We start from the raw sequence: 17,873 nt of genomic DNA, 5'->3' as shown, positions 1-17,873 counted from the left end.
GCAATTCCTTAAATCTCCCAAGTCTTCCCTTGAATCCATGCCTTGGGTTTGCTCTTCCTTCGGCTTAGAATGCCTTTATCTAACTTGATCATCAGCTGAATGTCTACTTCTTTCGAATGTTAGCTCAATTGTCACCTTCGGAAAAATTTTTCAGGCTCTGTTACAATCTTCATTCTCTGTGTTTCTACAGAACTGAGTTCCTACCAGCTACAGCAATCCTGTCACTTTTAATTTACACACCTGATGCCCTTCAGGGGATGTGAAACGGTGAGCTCCCTATCCATTTTGTTTCCTTAGCACCTAAAGGGGCCTGGCACATGGCAAAGAAACAAAAAGTGAATAAGCCAAAAATACAGGAGTAAAGTTAAGCTCTAGGAATTTTAACCAGGAAATGTGTGAAAATGGACTAAAAAAGGAAGAAGATACAGGAGAGAAAATTATAAGGTTATATAAGAGGCATGTGGTTGTGAACACTGAATTAGCTGTAATTTCTTATTTCTGAAATTAGTTTTTCCCAAATGCAAAATGAAAAGCAGAATGATGTCGTTAGCAGAACTGTTGCTTTGCCTAACACATCTCAGTGACATTATTTCTCAATCCATTATCTACTAAATACTAACCTAAAGGTGTCAAATTCAAATGCCTTCAGGTGACAGGCAATTGATCTAAATATGTCGAGGGCCTCTGGAGAACAAAATGTACATGCGAGGGGCACCCAATTTCAATTTTTAAATCGTATGATCACTAAACAGCACAAGCACAATAGGCATTTTGTGCCTGACGTGGCCTGGAAGCTGCTGGTTCACCTCTTCTTCTATACATTTTTGAAATCAAACATACTCTGAACTACCACGGAGCTGAATGGAGAGAGATGTGGACAACCTTTTCAACCTTGTAGAAAAGGATGATATTTCTCTATTTTTAGTAAGGAATATTCTCTCTGAGGCGGTTTCACAGTCCAGCAGAATATCAGGGCAGAAATTGCACTGGCAGCCAAAAATAATGATAATAATTTTAAAAAAGAATATTTTTCTTCTATGCAAAATATCTTGATAACTCTCCGTAGAATTGTTTTTTTTTTAAAAGTTTATTTTCTAATTAAAAATAGCACAAGCTGTCTAAAATATTTGGAAAATATAGAAAAAAAGTCAGAAAATAACTCCTCAAGATGACACTACTGGTGAGCAAACTCTACTGGCATTTTAGACCCTGCCCCAGATACTAGGTGGAATCATGGAACTGACATGCGTAATATAGGTAGCAGGTATGCAAGGAAAATAATTTAGTTCTAAACATCTGGGAATCTATCAGAATGTATGACCTAACGGGGGTATTAAAAACTTTCTTAGGTGTCTCTCATGTGCCTGGCTGAAACCAGACGTCTGCAGAACGTGGCCTGATGAGGAGTTACGATTGTTGAAATGGAACTTGGTTCTGAATCCACAACAGGACTATTGTGCATATGACATTTACTTTGAGAACTGAGCTCTGGAGTAAACAAGAGCTTTTGAGTCCAGTCCATAAAGAACCCTCACTTGGTTGCCAAGCAATTCAGCATAGAAAACTTTACTTACCAATAATTCAACATAGAAAAGTACAGTTTTTGACCTTAACATTGAATGTACTCCTGATCATTTAGAGATGTGGATTTCTACAAGTCGGTTGTAAAAATGACAAAGACAGTTACAACAAACAGAAGCATATTTTAAAATAAGGAACAATGCTATGTTTTTATATAGAGCATATACAATCCAGGTACCCTTGGGTTCATCTATAGAATCGTAAGAGGGAGGAAGGTTGGGAAACAAGGAATTGAACAAGACAACAGATCTAACGTTAATATTTTCAACAAAACTTAAAAGATTTCAAAATCTTTTTGTTGAAGTCGTTCTACTTCCTCCCACAGAATTTTTAAATCTCTGCAATTTTCCTGTTTGTAGTACTTGTGACCCTGTGAAACTCTCCTGAAAACCTGTGATGCACTTAAATATCACCATACAGCCTTAACAATGCTTCCACCCATGTTAATATTCATTTCAAAATTATTAATCTCATAAATACATCAACAATCAAGGAAATTGAAAATGTGGTAGCTTTTGGAAACCAAACAGTTGTTTATTCAAACTGAGTATAATAAACTGATCTTATGAAATAAGGCCTTACATCTCATAGTCACAGCAGTTTGTAAATACATGCTTCCTAATTCGCTGATTTTTTTTTTATTCACCAATCATGTGCTTAGTACTTTATGTCCTAGGATTTTACTGGATGCTGGGATTCAGAAACACAGGCGCTCTGTGTGTCAAACACGGCCTTCACCTCCAGCGGTCCACAACTGAATTCCATAAAGAAGTACTTTCACCACGTGTTAAGGAACCAGAAGTGATTCTGCACCCAAATGGCACAAGGAACACAAGTGACCCCTCCACCACTAAGTCGTTCACATTACCTTGGTTTGTGCTTCAGGTAGGTAGTGGTGAGCAAAGCTTCAAATAATATCATGTCTTAAAGTTAAGTCCTTCTACTCTTGAAACACACACTTGCACACACACACTCACACACTTTCAGCTTGCTCTAAATTTTTGCTTTTGAATATCACATACTCAGTTCTAAAACATTATTTTTGGAATTCACAGCTCCAATATGGAAATGTTTCTAGAGCTTGGGTCTAGAAAAGTCTGTCTTTCTTGAATTTCTGGAGTAGTAATAATAACCACAGTGAGGACAAGGAACCAGAACAATGCCCAATAGGGAGCTATGGCCCAAATTTGAAAAGGCACAAGATTTTATCAGGCATGAAGATTAAGGCAGTTGGAATTCTGCGGTTGCTCCTAACAAGTTGTAGACTCCTTGGGAGTCATCCATCCTAAATTACAGAGGTATGTATTTTTCTGATGAATCTAGACAAGATGGTTTTGAGGGTTCATATACTGTGGTTAGAAAAATCTGACAGTTACATTTAAATATAGTGCATTGTTTTTACCACTTATGATTGCAGCAAGTTGATCACACAGCTTTCTTTTAGGAAGACTTCCAAACCAATGTTTTTGGGGGAGAATGTAATATTTTTCATGCTGAGCTAATAGGAGTCCCCCTCCTGATAAATGTTGATATGGAAAGATAATAGATCATATGCATTTCTATAGGAAAACTTAACTTTTTAATTTTTTATTGGGTGCATTGCAAGGAGTCACTTGGCCCAGATGGGCATGAAGAATAATATTCCCCAAGGTACACTGTACCCACTCATCTGTCTCCTCTCCCGCCTCCAGCAGTAATGCTGGAAAATCAGTGCCATATCCTGGTGCATTTGCAGCATGGTTTGACAAAGATCACAACGTTCTCATCAACAGAGAGTGACAGACAAATTTCCATTCGTAAATTCCAATGCTTTTCCTTACTGAAATAACTGATTAGCACATGGCTGTAACTGACTACTAAAGCTACCTAATTTTATAAAGCATATAGTTAATTAAAGGGCAGAATTCAAAAGCTTGGCCAACTCTGTAAAAGCTCTGAACTTAATCATCTGTTTCTAACAGATTTCAACCTGTGGGGTAAAAAGGCATTTGTTGGACTATGGCCTGCTCATCTTTGGGGATGATCTTTCCAAACGAAAGACCTGGACCCCTGGAGGGGTCAGGTCCTCTTATTTTGCCAAAATCTTTTTTTGCCTTGCCAAACTGACTTTCCTTTCAAAATAATTACATGGAAAATTAAATGTTTAATTTTTTATAATAATATTTTCTCTTCGCTTATTGTTCCCAGTCATTTCATATCTATACTCAACATCCATCCAAAGGGCTTACACAGGAAATGGAGACCCAGCGAAAACAAACTCCCACCCTTTTTTATAGCAGCCTATTATTGTAAAATTAGCAGTTAAAAATGAAAACATAAAACAAAACTTTTTCTGCTGAGATACTCTCTCCCTAGGTTGCACTAGATTTAAATGGAGTTTTTTTGCTGTTTATGACCTTAGTTTTTGTGATCGTGGCTTAACAAGTATATGGAAGGCTTAATGATATTTGAAGATGCAAAAAAAATCTCATAAATTATGAGCAATCTGCAGGAAATGAAAGCTCAGCATTGTTTCTTCCTACACTTCTCCCATAGGGCTGAACAATGTCTTTACGCCCCTGAATGCACTCTTCCTTGGCATGTCTGTATATATCCATCTCCTTAGGGCAAGACATAATAGTAACCTGATTTCATAATCTCACATAACAGGGCATTATGATCTGCAGTCCTGATGGTTTCCTGCAAGCTGAATTTTAAAGGAATTTAGAATCTCATTCTTTTAGATATTCCTGACCAAGCAGTGAACTCTTAACAATTGAAACTATTAATATGCTAATTATTCCCAGAATTGTGTATTTCATGTGATGGGAAGATCCGAAAATGAAGAATCCATCATCTGTCCTACTGACAGGGAAATTCACTTTTACTTAGCTACATCTATGATTTTCCTTTTGCTTTTAAGAATGTAACAGAAAAATTTTGCAATGAAATAAGAGGTCGGCCCATGGAACAATTATGACACAGCACTTAGAAGGACAGCATGGTACTTAAAACCAGCAAAATAATGTCAGTCTCCAATTAATAAGCCAAAAATAAATACCAAACTCTTGCTTGGACTCAGACATTGTTTTTTTTTCTATAAAAATAATATAATAAGTAGTGTTCCTTTCAGTGGGTCAGACCACAAAAGTATCCACATTGACGTCAAAAAAATCTTTTTTGTAAATATTATTGTTCGCAATGAAAAGTAATTTTAAAACAGTCATATACAAAAATGCAAAATTTTAAAAATATGATTTAGTAATAAGTTTCCTATAAAATAAGTAGAGAGAGCAGTTCTGATCATTCAACAGTGAAATAGAAGGAAATTTTGAGAATATTCTTGAAAGGACTTTTTGGTACTTCCAAGTTTAGAGGTTAATTTGGCAAATGCTGCTTACTCTTTCCCTTCTCTTGATACGTATCTGTCCCAGTACTATTTTCCCATGTAATAAGGGATGTGATTTTTACTGTCACTTTGAGGAGTTACAAACCACTCAAATGCAGAGAAAGAGGGAAGATCTGAAGATATATATTCTCAATTTAGAAACAACTATATATTTTTAGAAACAACTTCATTGATGGAGGCCCCTGGGTGGCTTAGTCAGTTAAGCGAGTCAGACTCTTTATTTCTCCTCAGGTCACAATCCCATGGTGGTGAGATGGAGCCCAGACTTGGGCTGCGCGCTCAGGGGGGTCTCTCTCTCCCTCTCCCTGTCTGCCCCTTCCCCCACTTGCATGCATTCTCTCTCTCTCTCAAATAAATAAATAACTCTTTAAAAAAGGCTTCATGGAGGTATAGTTTACATGCCTTAAAATTCACCTATTTTAAATATGCAATTCAGTGATTTTTAGTAGATTTCCCATGTTGTGGAACCATTGCTATCAAATGGTTTTAGAACATTCTCATCACTCCACTAAGGTCCCTGCTGCTCCTTCACAGTTTATCTCTGTTCCCACTCCCCGCCTCAGGCAATCAGTAACTGCTTTATATATAGATCTGCCTCTTCTGGACATTTTATATAAATAGAATCACATAATATGTGGTTTTCCAGGTCTGAATTATTTCATTTAGCCTGATGATTCTGACGTGTGTGTTATAGCTCATATCAATATTTCTTTTTATTGTTAAATGGTTTTCCACTGTATGGATATATGCTTGAAGATAAACACGTTTTGTTTTTCCACTCATCAGTTGGACATTTGAGTTGTTTCCACTTTTTGGCTGAGTAATCCTGCTAACAACAGTTGTGTGCAAGCCTGTGTGTGGAAACCTGTATGTTTTAAGCAAAATGTGATTGAGAGATTCATTTGTTCCTGGAAAACACAAATATTCAGGTCTGTTGTGTTCTGTGAATCCAAGGATCACAACTGCCTATGAACACTCTCCATACAGCAACTAGAGTGGATTTTTTAAAAATGGAAAGTCAGATCTCAATCCTCCCTTCTGGTGGCTTCCATCTCACTAAGAATGAAGCCTTGTCACAGCCAGGATGGTGCTGCCTGACCTGACCTCTGCTGACATGTTTCACTTCATCTCCTATTACTTCCCTCACTCTTGACTTTACCAGTGTTGATCTTGTCGCTCCTCAAACATAAGAGCTTCTGCTGTCTTCCAAGTTCTTATATAAACTATTCCCCTTGCCTGGAATGCTCTGCCCTGATCTTCATTTGGCTTGCCCCTTCTCATTCAGGTTTCCCCTCAATGGTTACTCACTAGAAACCCCTTCTATGGTTACCCTATCTGAAATAGCAACCATGTTTCTCTATTAGCTTCTGCTGTTTCATTTTCCATCACCACCTATAATCCAATGAACTAAAATTACCTTACTCATTGTTGACTATCTCCCGACCAGAATGCAAGTAATGAAGGATAGTCAGAAGAAAAGCAGGCAGGGGACAAGCCCCTCTCCTCACACCCCCTCGCCCAAAGAAGGAATCACCCTTAAAAGGATTTTACACCACCCTGGAAGGAGCCCTCCACCCTTCCCCAAATGAACAATGCCTGATAGGTATATGAGCGTGTGGACAAAAGCCTGATTGGGTGACAGGCACATGGAGGGTTAATCAAATTAAAACAGCCCTCCAAGAAGCCCATAGAAACCCCCAGACTTGGGAACTCTGGTGGCAACCCTCTGGGATCCCCTCCCTCTTCTGGAGCTTTGTACTATTGCTCAATAAACTTTGCTTTGCTGCCCACTACTCTCGGTCTGATTTACCTCTTCATTCTTCGAAGTGGCGTGACCAAGAACCATGGCGCTGAAGAACAAGGAATCCTGCAACACAAGCTCAGGGAGGCAGGTACTTTGTTTATCTTGTTCTGTGATGTTTCTCTAGCACAAAGCATGGTGAAAAATGCTCATTAAATGTACTGAATTAGTACACAAATAAGAAGCAAAATTTGACCCTCTTTTATACTCTCTCTACAATCTGTGAGAATTCAGTTAGATCATGCTGTGAATTTCTAAACCAGTGGACTGAAGGTCATATACTGGCAAGCCATGCATGTGCCATATTTGGTCTGCACATGTTTGTTTTATGTAGCAGATGCTTTGGAGCCCCATTCCCATTCCCTTGGCCCATCTCTGTTTTCAGCTGCTGAGTGCTCAGGTTCACCTTCTGTTGACAAGGTCTCAATTCAAGCAGGTATAGAATTATTCTGCTTTCTGACTTGGGGCCTCTCCCATGTCCTGGAGCCACTGGGTGTCTGTATAAACACAGCCCTGAAGCGAGCTATGTTAGTACTCCCCAGGGCAAATGTCAGTCATTAACCAATGTAGGAGCCATACCTCATCCTCACTTGCCTCAGAGTGTTCTGAAAAAAATTCACACTTCCCAGAAGTTCTCAGCCAAACTGAGTCCCTGTGCCTTCAGTGGAGACTTAAATAACACTCCCTTATACTGACTTCCTCTTCTCTTGTTTCACTCTCTCTGTTTGCTGGAATTACATCCTTAACATGTGATCTGCCTTCAGGAGAAGCCAAATTGGGTCTATGACTTACAGAGTTTTGTTTTGTTTTGTTTTTTTTAATTTGTAATTAATTTTCCAAATTTAAAGCTCAAAAAAATTTTCATGTTTAAATTCTGGGTATGCCTTGTATGGCATTTGATCTAATACGGGATTTAGGCTTGTCTAATACTTTGGGGACCATTTTCCACACCCTTGGTGGGATAGTGTTTCAGACTGCATATGACTGAACCAGTCTCATAATTAATAATTCCTAATTGGGAAGCCCAATTAGGCTCAGTGGATGAGCGTCTGCCTTTGGCTCAGGGTATGATCCCGGGATCTGGGATCGAGTCATACATCAAGCTTCCTACGAGGAGCCTGCTTCTCCCTCTGCCTATGTCTCTGCCTCTCTCTATCTCTGGGTCTCTCATGAATAAATAAATAAATCTTAAAAAAATAATCATAATAATTCCTGATTACTCTGTGTCTGACCTGTAGACCATAGCAAATTTATCATGTCTAACTACAACTCTAATAATCTCCTGCTATTGTATACCCGTAGCTCAAGAATGAATATTGGGAATATTACATCGTATCCAGATCTGTCACTTTTTGAATGTCTTGAAGTTTTTCCTCTTGGGAAATATCTCTTTGTTCCTGGGAAAACTGCCAACCACAGAGCACTCTATCTATAGGGGTAGGTACATTATCCAGGCTAGCCAAGGAGAGCCTTCTGTCAGCTACAGAATTGGTACAGAGAGCCATGCTAGGCCGATCAGAGTCATCTCTTGAGATTTTGCTGGACCCACACCCAAAGACCTTGCATCATATTCTTCTCACTGGGATTGCTGTAGTTTGATGTAAACCTAAAGCTGCCAATGGACATTTTTGCTAAAATGTGGGGGGTTTTCCTTGAAGATGGACTTAATAGAAATGAAAACAGAAAATAATGGGAAAAAAGGTTGGGGAAAAGTTTAAACAAGACTAGGACTGAGATAGAAAAAAAGAGAAAGAGAGTAAGAAGCTCTGCCAAATGACAAAAGACCTGACGGTCATTTGAACTTTCATGTTCAGCCATGCCTGAAGCAAGCAAGATGCCTTTTCAATGATCTGAGCCAAAGTATTGTGTATTTTTCTTAAGCAAATTTCAGATAAATTGCTGTCAGCTACAGTTAAAAGACTAATACTTGATATGTGTGCTCAGGACAGGACTGATGGTATTAGGCTGTACCACTGTAGCTGTCTTTTCCTCTTCCATGAAGCATGTGATTATTACCAGGATCAAATATATCTGGGGAAGAAGGAGGCCCTCAGGTAGAAATCTAGAGCTGAGAAGATGGGCCTAACATAGATGGGAGCTCCCATCCCTTTCTGGGTCTTAATAGTGACAAAGCCAACTATCTGGGGATATGTATTTGCAGAAACAGAACACAAAAGGGAAAGGAAAGAGCCCTGTAATGGGTTAAAAGCTGAAGATGAGTAAATTATGCAATGTATGTTAGATTATTTATTTTTATGGTCCCATTCTTGGTAGTAATTGCCATTTGGTTATATTCTAGCCTTTTGTAAAGGCTTAATTTGGACATTAAGTCTGTCTCAGCTGAACTAAATGGTGTACGAAGAAAAGTCATGTGCCTATATATGGGACAAAGCATTGAAAGCAGGGCATCAGTCTTTGCCCCCAAAACCAGCAGATGATAGAGTCATTAAAATAATCCCTAAGGACAGTATTCAGACCTAAGAGTTGGAACTATAAAAAACAATCTCCCCTACCAAGGAGACTGACCTTCACTGACTAATTTGAAACATCTGGTTCTTATTTCATGAAGGAAGGCATAAATGTATTACACCAATTACACAAAAGCATAAGATTCTCCCAAATGGAAAAAGCAACAACATCCAACTTCTTTTAATCTAACAGATCTATGAAAACGTCCCGCTATATTTCCATACTTGGGGCACAGATGGCAGTGAGCTAGGCCAGTACAGAGGAAATGAAACAAAGTATAGATGTATTGACAGAAGAAGGCATCAGGGATTTTTGCTGGCAGGCAGGGAGAGAAATCATTAGAAAGGAAGTTCTACTAAGCTTGAAAAAATTGTCTCTTTTGGATGCTGGGGCATCCTTAGTGCCAAAAAGCATGCCCAGCATAGAGTAAGCCAAAATGTGAGGCTGAGGCTATTTAAATTCTTCTTGCCTCTGATTAGCATTGGACTGAAAAAATAAGCATACAAAGATTGTGAAGGTGAGAATCCTGTGGCTCCAACTGTTGAGATGAGGCAGGAGGAAAGCAGAGACCCCTAAACAGGCTAATTAGAAAAAAAAAAAAAAAAAAAAAAAAACCCTGAGATTGCTACATTCAGTACATGAACAAGGTTAGTCTGGTGATAGATTTTAAAAGTCTCTGTGAGAGTTAAAGTTTTGCCTATTTGCTCCTCTGGAGCAGTAACGGGTAAGGGTTAACACCACAACCTGTATGTAAGGCATTGCTTTTCTTTTTCCATTTCCAAATTTCATATTTAATTTTCATTTAGTCCATTAGTAACATGTTTTTAAAAATTTCCATGCTTTCAAAGAGAAATGTTTTCCTCCTTAATTATTTGTACCAGCTGGAGATAGATCCAGACAATACTACTGGTAGGTGGATGAACATTTGTCTTTCCTAACTTTTAATAACATCAAAAAGTAAAAAGTTATGAGGAAACACACAACTCTGAAAACAATGCTAGTGCTGCAAAAATACTTTTCTTTTGGATCAACATCTCATAGATCATTTGATCCAGAAGTTCTATATTGGCCAGGTTGCTAACATTTCTGTTGCAAACATAGACTCTGCCTGTTTTTTTTGGCAGAAAAAAGGATTTATTGAAAGGATATAGGTTAGTCCATACACTGTCCAGGAGAGCAATCCAGCTCAGAAGCCATGGATACAGGGATATAACCAAAGTCTAACATAGAAATAGTTCTGTGAGGACATGGCTGCTGCCGCCACTTAGCATCAGGTATCATCACCTGCAAGGTTGACCCTATGGGCAACCATACATTGTATACTCCCATAGATAGGGCTGGCAATACTCTCCTCGAAAACCAGATATGGTTACTACAGCCAACCCAAGTACAAGTGCAACCTTCTCTTTCCTTATTTGCAAGACTAACTCCCAATTCAAAGTGAGGCAAATGAAGGGACTACCTTTTATTTTCTTTTTAATAGATAAAGAAACTTGCACAGAACTAACCCCACGGCAGACTTCCTTCAATGCCTCATTGGTCAAAATTGGATCACATGGCCCCTTTCAAGCCAACTACTCATAAGAAGAATAGAAAACTGTGGTTGCCTAGATCAATTGATTCGCCTGCCAGGGTGGAGATGTGACCAGCCCTGGAGTACAAGGTCACATGGAGGAGCATGGGTACCTGTATAAAATTGAAATTTTGTTCACAAGAAAGAATGAATATTGGGTTATCAGCCAATGTGATGGACATGTACATGGAACCCAAATGTCTTCACACATGGGCCTATTTTATGAAACCCACCTACATGCTTCTTCCCAAACCTCCTTCTCACCAGTCCTCCGGTCTTCTTTTTTTTTGTGTCCATGTCAATTCAACAAAACCGTCTGTTACTGCCTATTAATTCTTGCCTCTTTCCAGGAAAAGAGAAAGATGTTATACCACTCAAAGTTCTACCTGCTGGGAGAATTTTCCACCTTCACGTTAGTGGGATTGAGTAGGACTCAGCAATCCATTTGAAATGTCGCCAGCTCATTATGCAAAGCCATCTGTAAACTATGCTTTCTTTTTCCTTTTCTTCAGTTAACTCATAATAGAAAACTGTTCATGATGTTGTAAGTGTCGGTTGGTGGAGAGGGGGCAGTGTGGCATGAGTAGGCATAGCAGAAGACATCAGCATATGAAACAAGCTTTCAGGATCTGATCAGATGCACTCACTTATCTACTGCTTTCACTGGGATATATTTGACTTTAGAGCCAAATAGATCAGATAACACTCAGTTCATGACAAGTAGCTTATATTTTGTAATAACCTGGTTTCCATGAGGACCCAATAGCAAGCCAGATATTATTCCTCCAAAGAAGGTTATTCACTGAAGAAGGTATAACTTTGTCCTCAAACCATGATGTTTCTGCTGTGAATTATGAATCTTGTATTAAGTATTTCCACACCATGGACTTCAGTTGATTTTTGAGTACCACTAATGTCACTGGGTCCTACAAGGCCATATGGAAAAGCTGCAGCCGGGACCACATGCAGAGTTTTCCTTTGGACCCTACTCAAAGCAGTCAGCCTTTCAGGTGTCTCAGGAAAGAGCTGAAGGGCACGCAAAAATGTGATATATGTTGCTCCTGAAATCTAAAAAGCACCATCAATCACAGTACTTTTTTCTAGATGTAGGAAACAAATTGTCCTTGACATTGGAGAGGATTAACTCACATGCCACACAAAACAAATCCCAAGAAACTTCACTGTATCAACATATGATTTATTTCCCACCTTCTGGCATGCCTAGTTTTAGTCTAAAATACCAGCCACTTTCTGCTCTCTTGAGCTCATCAGCACATTATCATCAATTTAGCCTTGAGGATGGTTAGACAACATAGTTCTTTTTTTTTTTTTTTTTAAGATTGTATTTATTTATTTGAGAGAGGAGAGAGAGAGAGAGAGAGAGAGAGAGCAAAGAGGGGAGCAGAGAGAGAGGGACAAGCAGATGCCACGCTGAGCGAGGAGCCTGATTCCAAGATCATGACCTGAGTAGAAATCAAGAGTTGGACACTTAACTGACTGAGCCACCCAGGCGCACTGACAACCTAGTCCTTACAGATTCATTTATGGCCCAGAGAATAAAAAATTAAGACAATCTTGAGTTGAAAATATATTCCTACCATTTTAGAAAAAGTCAAACTACTTCTGGCATTCTCTGTTTATTGGATCAGAGAAGAAATTTTGTCCAGATAAAAGCCGCAGTCAGATAAAAAAAAAAGAAAGAAAAAAAAAGCTGCAGTCAGTATGCCACAGCATATGTTGATTCACTGCAATTAAGCAACTAGACAGGAAAGATCATATGTATTGTAGTAGTACTTCACTCAACCTATAGTAATCCCCTGTGACTCTCAAAACTCTTCCTCCTTCTTCTTCTTCTTCTTCTTCTTCTTCTTCTTCTTCTTCTTCTTCTTCTTCTTCTTCTTCTTTTAAGTAATCTCTATGCCCAATATAGGGCTTGAACTTCCCACCTTGAGAATCTAGAGTTGCATGCTCTACCAACTGAGCCAGTCAGGCACCCAAAATTCTTCCATCTTTTACACGGGCCAAAAGTGAGACTATGATAGGAAACACAGTGGCCTCATCTCAGCAATTTTCTCAGGGAAGCAGTAAATAAATAAATAAATAAATAAATAAATAAATAAATAAATAATCACAGTAATTTTTTTTTTAACTGAACCATAACAGAATACTTTTTGACTTACTATTATGGCTGGGAAGTTGAGCTCCTGAGCTTTCACTAAGCCATTCTGACCATAATAACTTTGGTAGCTTCTAATTGGCAGATCAGGAGTCAATGTTGGACTTCTGCCATTGGCTAAAGTCATCTGTCCCAGTAATCATGGCAAGAAATAATCGTGGCAAGACTTCTGGGCTCCATTGGAATGCCCATCAGTTAGTGTTCAGGGTACCACTCTAGATACTTTAAGTAGAAGAGTTTTAAAACAGGGGATTAGGTCCTTACAAAATCACTGGAAGACTGGAGAGGTAGGTGTCAGAAGGCCACCACCAGAACTACTGAGTTCAACACAGAGAACACACCAGAACCAACCACTAACCCTGGAGTATTTTCCATTATACAAATGAATTAGAACACTAAGCTGCCAACTCTCTTACATATAAAAGACTTGCAGAGATTTTTGAGAGCTGTATCATTTTGAACACCATGCCAGCTGTACTATTATTATTATGGTCAGCATGCCCCCCTTGGCTTTGGCAGTTAAGTGCCACAACTTACCCTTTCCTTCCTAGCATCCTATTTGAAATCAGGAGTGCCCCTTTCAAACACAGGATTTTCTTCTTAACCCAGCATATAAAAAAGAGCCATCACAGTGCTTTTTAAGAAGCTAGATCTTGTGTATACTCATAAAATTCTCAAGCCCCTGGTTTAAAAAATATTTTCTGGCCATTTCTTCCTTCTCTAGAAAAAGGAGACAGGGAATAAGGGAGAAGTTCACATGTGATAATCTACCCCAATATTTATATCTCCATAAACTTTTGGATTTCTTCCTCTCTAGTAAGAAATCTCTAGCATTACAGGTTCATTTAGAATGTGTTCAAGAGAGAATTTAGCAAATAATTTAGTCAACTTCCAACCATTTGAGCTAGCACATTAAATCCAGAATCTCCAATAACTGTATCCTTATTGATCAATCCCACCTGACCTGTTACTGTGTTCTTCCTTCCTTGGTCTAGTACTCTCGGGATCCATTTCCACACTTATTCTCCATATTATGCCAACATAAAACAGTGGTCTTTCCATTCCTTTGGTCGGTGTACTTTCTGTTCCTGGATTTGCTTTGTAATGGATCTCATGAGGCATATAGAATCTGAATCTGCTTAAAGGTCTGGTGGTGTTGAGAGGCAATGGAGTGAGGTGCAGATGAACTCACTGGCTTTGTAAAACCGTTCCATAAACTCTCCTATATGAGATCACTGAGGACCCCTCAGGCTAAACAAGAAGGATTTTTTTTATCTACAGGCAAAAAAAAAATTTTTTTAATCCTTTATGAAATTGACTTAAAGAGTCAGAATGTCTATTACATAACAAGAATTCTAGAGGGAAGGTGAGCCTCAGGAGCCTCTTTGTATTAGCTTTGTCCTGAGGTGGGCGCCCCTCGTGGTTATGAAGGTGGCCACCAGACCACAATGTTTCCTTGTTTATGTTTAGCTGAAGAGAGATCCCTCATTTGAGTCACGGATTACAAGTCCTGCCATTCAGAAGGATTTGCATTGTCTGCATCAATGTTGGTCACCATGGAAATGGCATGTACAGAACAGCATTCAATATTGGGTTCTGAACCAGTCATTACAAAGGGAAAAGGAATTAACATGATGGCTCGATCTAATTATTTCACCTCTGTAGACAAGGATAGGTTGAATGCCTGAATAAAATTGAGGTTTCCATTAGAGAAAAGGATGGAGAAAGATCCATATGGTGTAACGTCTACTGATATGGTACAACAACTATGGGGAATGGGAAATGTTTCTTTCACTCAGTAGTCAGAGAAGAATAAAAGTAATACAGTATTTAAAGCTAATGCTCAATCTTGGAAATAAAGGCTTTTTTCTTCTTTATATTTACTCTCCAGAGATAGCTTTGCTTGGGCATAATGGGGCTTTCACTTTCTAGCAGATATTCTATGCCTTTGATGTCAATTTTCTAGTTATACCTAATTATATATGCCAACTAAGTCACTACCTCTTATTTACCTAAATAAAAAAATGCTAATGCAATTCCCTTCACTAAGTTGTTTAGAGGATGTAAGTGGTGGTAGGGGGAGTAGTATGTGCATTTCTCTAAGTATTCCTCTTGATATATTTACACTTCCTAAAACAAGCTGACATTTTCCAAGTGTGCTGGATTAAAAATGGTCACAAACTTGTTTACAGTTCCTTTTATCATGAGATGTCTGGGCTGGACTTGTGCATTAGTCTACTAAGGCTGCTATAACAAAACACCACAAACTGAATGGCTTCAACAACAGATTCATTTTCTCATAGTTCTGGAGGCTGGAAGTCCAAGATCAAGTTTTGGCAGGATTGGTATCAGATGAGATCACTCTCTATGGCTTGTAGGAGGCCACCTTCTCACCTTTGGCCTTTTCTCTGTGCCTGCATATCCCTGCAAGTCCTAACAGATGAAGGCTCCACCCTTATCACCTTATTTGCCCTTAATTATTTTCTTAAAGGCCCTATCTCCAAATACAGTCACACCGGGGGTTAGGGTTTCAACAAAAATTTTAGAGGAAATGCAACTCAGTCCATTACACCTTGCAGCTTGCTGTATTTAACCAACAGAATGCTGTAGAAGGAAAGATGTGCTGCTGGGGACTTCCAACAGGGCCTCAAGAAGCCTTTGCAGCTTCAGCTCCTGCCTTCTTTGGAATCTCAACAATATGTGAAGAAGCCTGAGCTAGCCTGCTGGAGAAACTATGCAGCGAACTGAGGCGCCCCGGTTATTAATCCCCACTAACTGCCCACCGATAACAATGGCAAGAAAGCCCAGTCGACCCCACATGGAGCAGAGATGAGTTGTCCCGACTGCACCCTGAACAAGTCCCTGACCCAAGGATTATGTACTAATAAATGGTGTTACATTAAGCCACTAAGTTTTGAGGTAGTTCTTACGTGGTAGTAGATAACTGATACAAGACTTTTATGGTTTTCATCGCTTCTTGGTGTCCTAGCCTTTTACTAGGACAGTTTAGTGAAATTTGGGGAAAAAAGCAGAACCAAAAGTGTATTGTCATTTAGCCATGCTTAATTAGAAATCAAGAAATTATGTTATAAACAAGAAAAAGTGTTTTTTAGAGAGAAATAACTTAAAAACTTAGTCCTATTTTACATGCAGATAACAAATAACATATGGAGTTGATAATCTAAGTTGGTAATATAAGTAATGGGAGCTAATAGCATAAGTAATTCCCTACATCCCTGTAAAATATGACCACACAGCCCTAAGCAGGGCCTGGAAAAATGCCGCCCCACTTCTGTTTACTACAAATACCTACCTTCTAAGTTATGCCCCGTGGTTGGTAGGTAAGCAGGCTGCAGGAAGGGTGGGAAATGACAGGAAAGATGAGGTGACCTTTCCATTAATAAGCAGAGTAAGACTCTTAAACAATTAAGATCAATTAAAAATATAGATTTCATTTTATCTTTAGCTCATCTTTCTTTATACATCATATTCTAATGAGCCATGTTTCATTAGATAATATATGTGTATTATTTACAAACAAAAATGTAAGTATATGGGGAGGAAATGCTCATAGTGTTTTGGCTTACATGTGTAAATGATCGAAAACTGGAGGACGGGCTAGGAAGCATGGGTGCCCTTTTAAGAAAAAAATGTAGAAAACAAGTTTATCTGCCATGTAATATAAACAAACACCCATGCCTACAAGACGTCACATAATTGCCATGACAAGGACCCTGGGACTACATCGAGGCAGATCTATCCGTAGTAAATCTCCATTGGCCCATTCTGTGCTACGACACAGTAATAAGCTTTGGGAGGAATCAAAGAGGGAATCAGTTTTCTTGCCTGATCTAAAGTTCCTCCAATGCTCCTGGGGTTGTCCTGTTGGGTCAGGACTGACACAGTGGTCTAAAAACCTGAAAGTTGGGATCCCTGGGTGGCGCAGCGGTTTAGCGCCTGCCTTTGGCCCAGGGCGCGATCCTGGAGACCCGGGTTCAAATCCCACGTCGGGCTCCCGGTGCATGGAGCCTGCCTCTCCCTCTGCCTACGTCTCTGCCTCTCTCTCTCTCTCTCTCTCTCTCTGTGTGTGTGTGACTATCATAAATAAATAAAAATTAAAAAAGAAAACCTGAAAGTTATTTCAGGGTTATTCTAAGGATCCACACCTATTACAACATGTCACCACAGCAGCCCTGGAGCTCCCTCACCTCCCAGCTCATCTTCTGAGCAGCCTAATCAGATGGACTCTGTTCCGGACACCTTGCCCCAAGTCCACCCTGCTTGACCTCGGGCTCCAGGAAAAGAGTCACAGTTTGCACCATGAGTTCACTCCACGGAGGGGCTTTCATCCCACCGGTTAGTGGCCTACCTGCTGGCACTGCAGATGCTTTCTTACCCTTCTGGCTATCCCCATCTTCCTTTCAGTTCCTTTTATTTCACAGATGATTTTTATTCATTGTCTTCCGGTCTTTAAGGAACTACCACATCCATTCTCATGCTTTTCTTTTACTTTTCATTCTCCTCTTAGCCTTCCTGCACCACCCCATCCGCTCTCCTCTCTTGCCCTTCTCCCCATTCACTTATTCCATTCTGTCCTAGCTGTTCTCCTTTGTTCAGTTCAGAACATCAACCAGAGGCTTCCTGTTGCTAAGTAACAACCTCACCCACACACACCCTCTTCCACTCTTGGCTCGTTTCTTCTGCTGCTTTTATAAGCCCGTGGGTCAAACGGTCTCTGGAAGAAAACGAAAGGTTCTCTGTCTTCTCTTCATACCAAGGGGATGCACACAGCCTGCCCCCCGGCCCTCTTATTATATTTTGGCTTCTTGTTTCATCTGTTAATTTTCCCCAGTCTATGGGATAACACTAAAAATCACAAAACATC

At 39.5% G+C, this 17,873-nt stretch overlaps 1 protein-coding gene across 1 annotated transcript in view; it reads right to left on the bottom strand.

Annotated features, from left to right (window-relative positions):
- The window catches only part of CEP85L (centrosomal protein 85 like), a 198,408-nt gene extending 180,795 nt beyond the window's left edge, over positions 1–17,613 (bottom strand). Inside the window, exon 1 of the mRNA XM_072765356.1 lies at positions 17,358–17,613. The gene's annotated coding sequence lies outside the window, so the exon portion shown is untranslated. The remainder of the gene's footprint in view (positions 1–17,357) is intronic.
- Between the last annotated feature and the right edge of the window lie 260 nt (positions 17,614–17,873).

The sequence above is a fragment of the Vulpes vulpes genome, chromosome 1, assembly GCF_048418805.1.
Source record: "Vulpes vulpes isolate BD-2025 chromosome 1, VulVul3, whole genome shotgun sequence".
NCBI classification, from domain to species: Eukaryota; Metazoa; Chordata; class Mammalia; order Carnivora; family Canidae; genus Vulpes; species Vulpes vulpes.
Note: the sequence above shows the minus strand (reverse complement) of the source record. Positions and strands in the feature narration are given on the sequence as shown.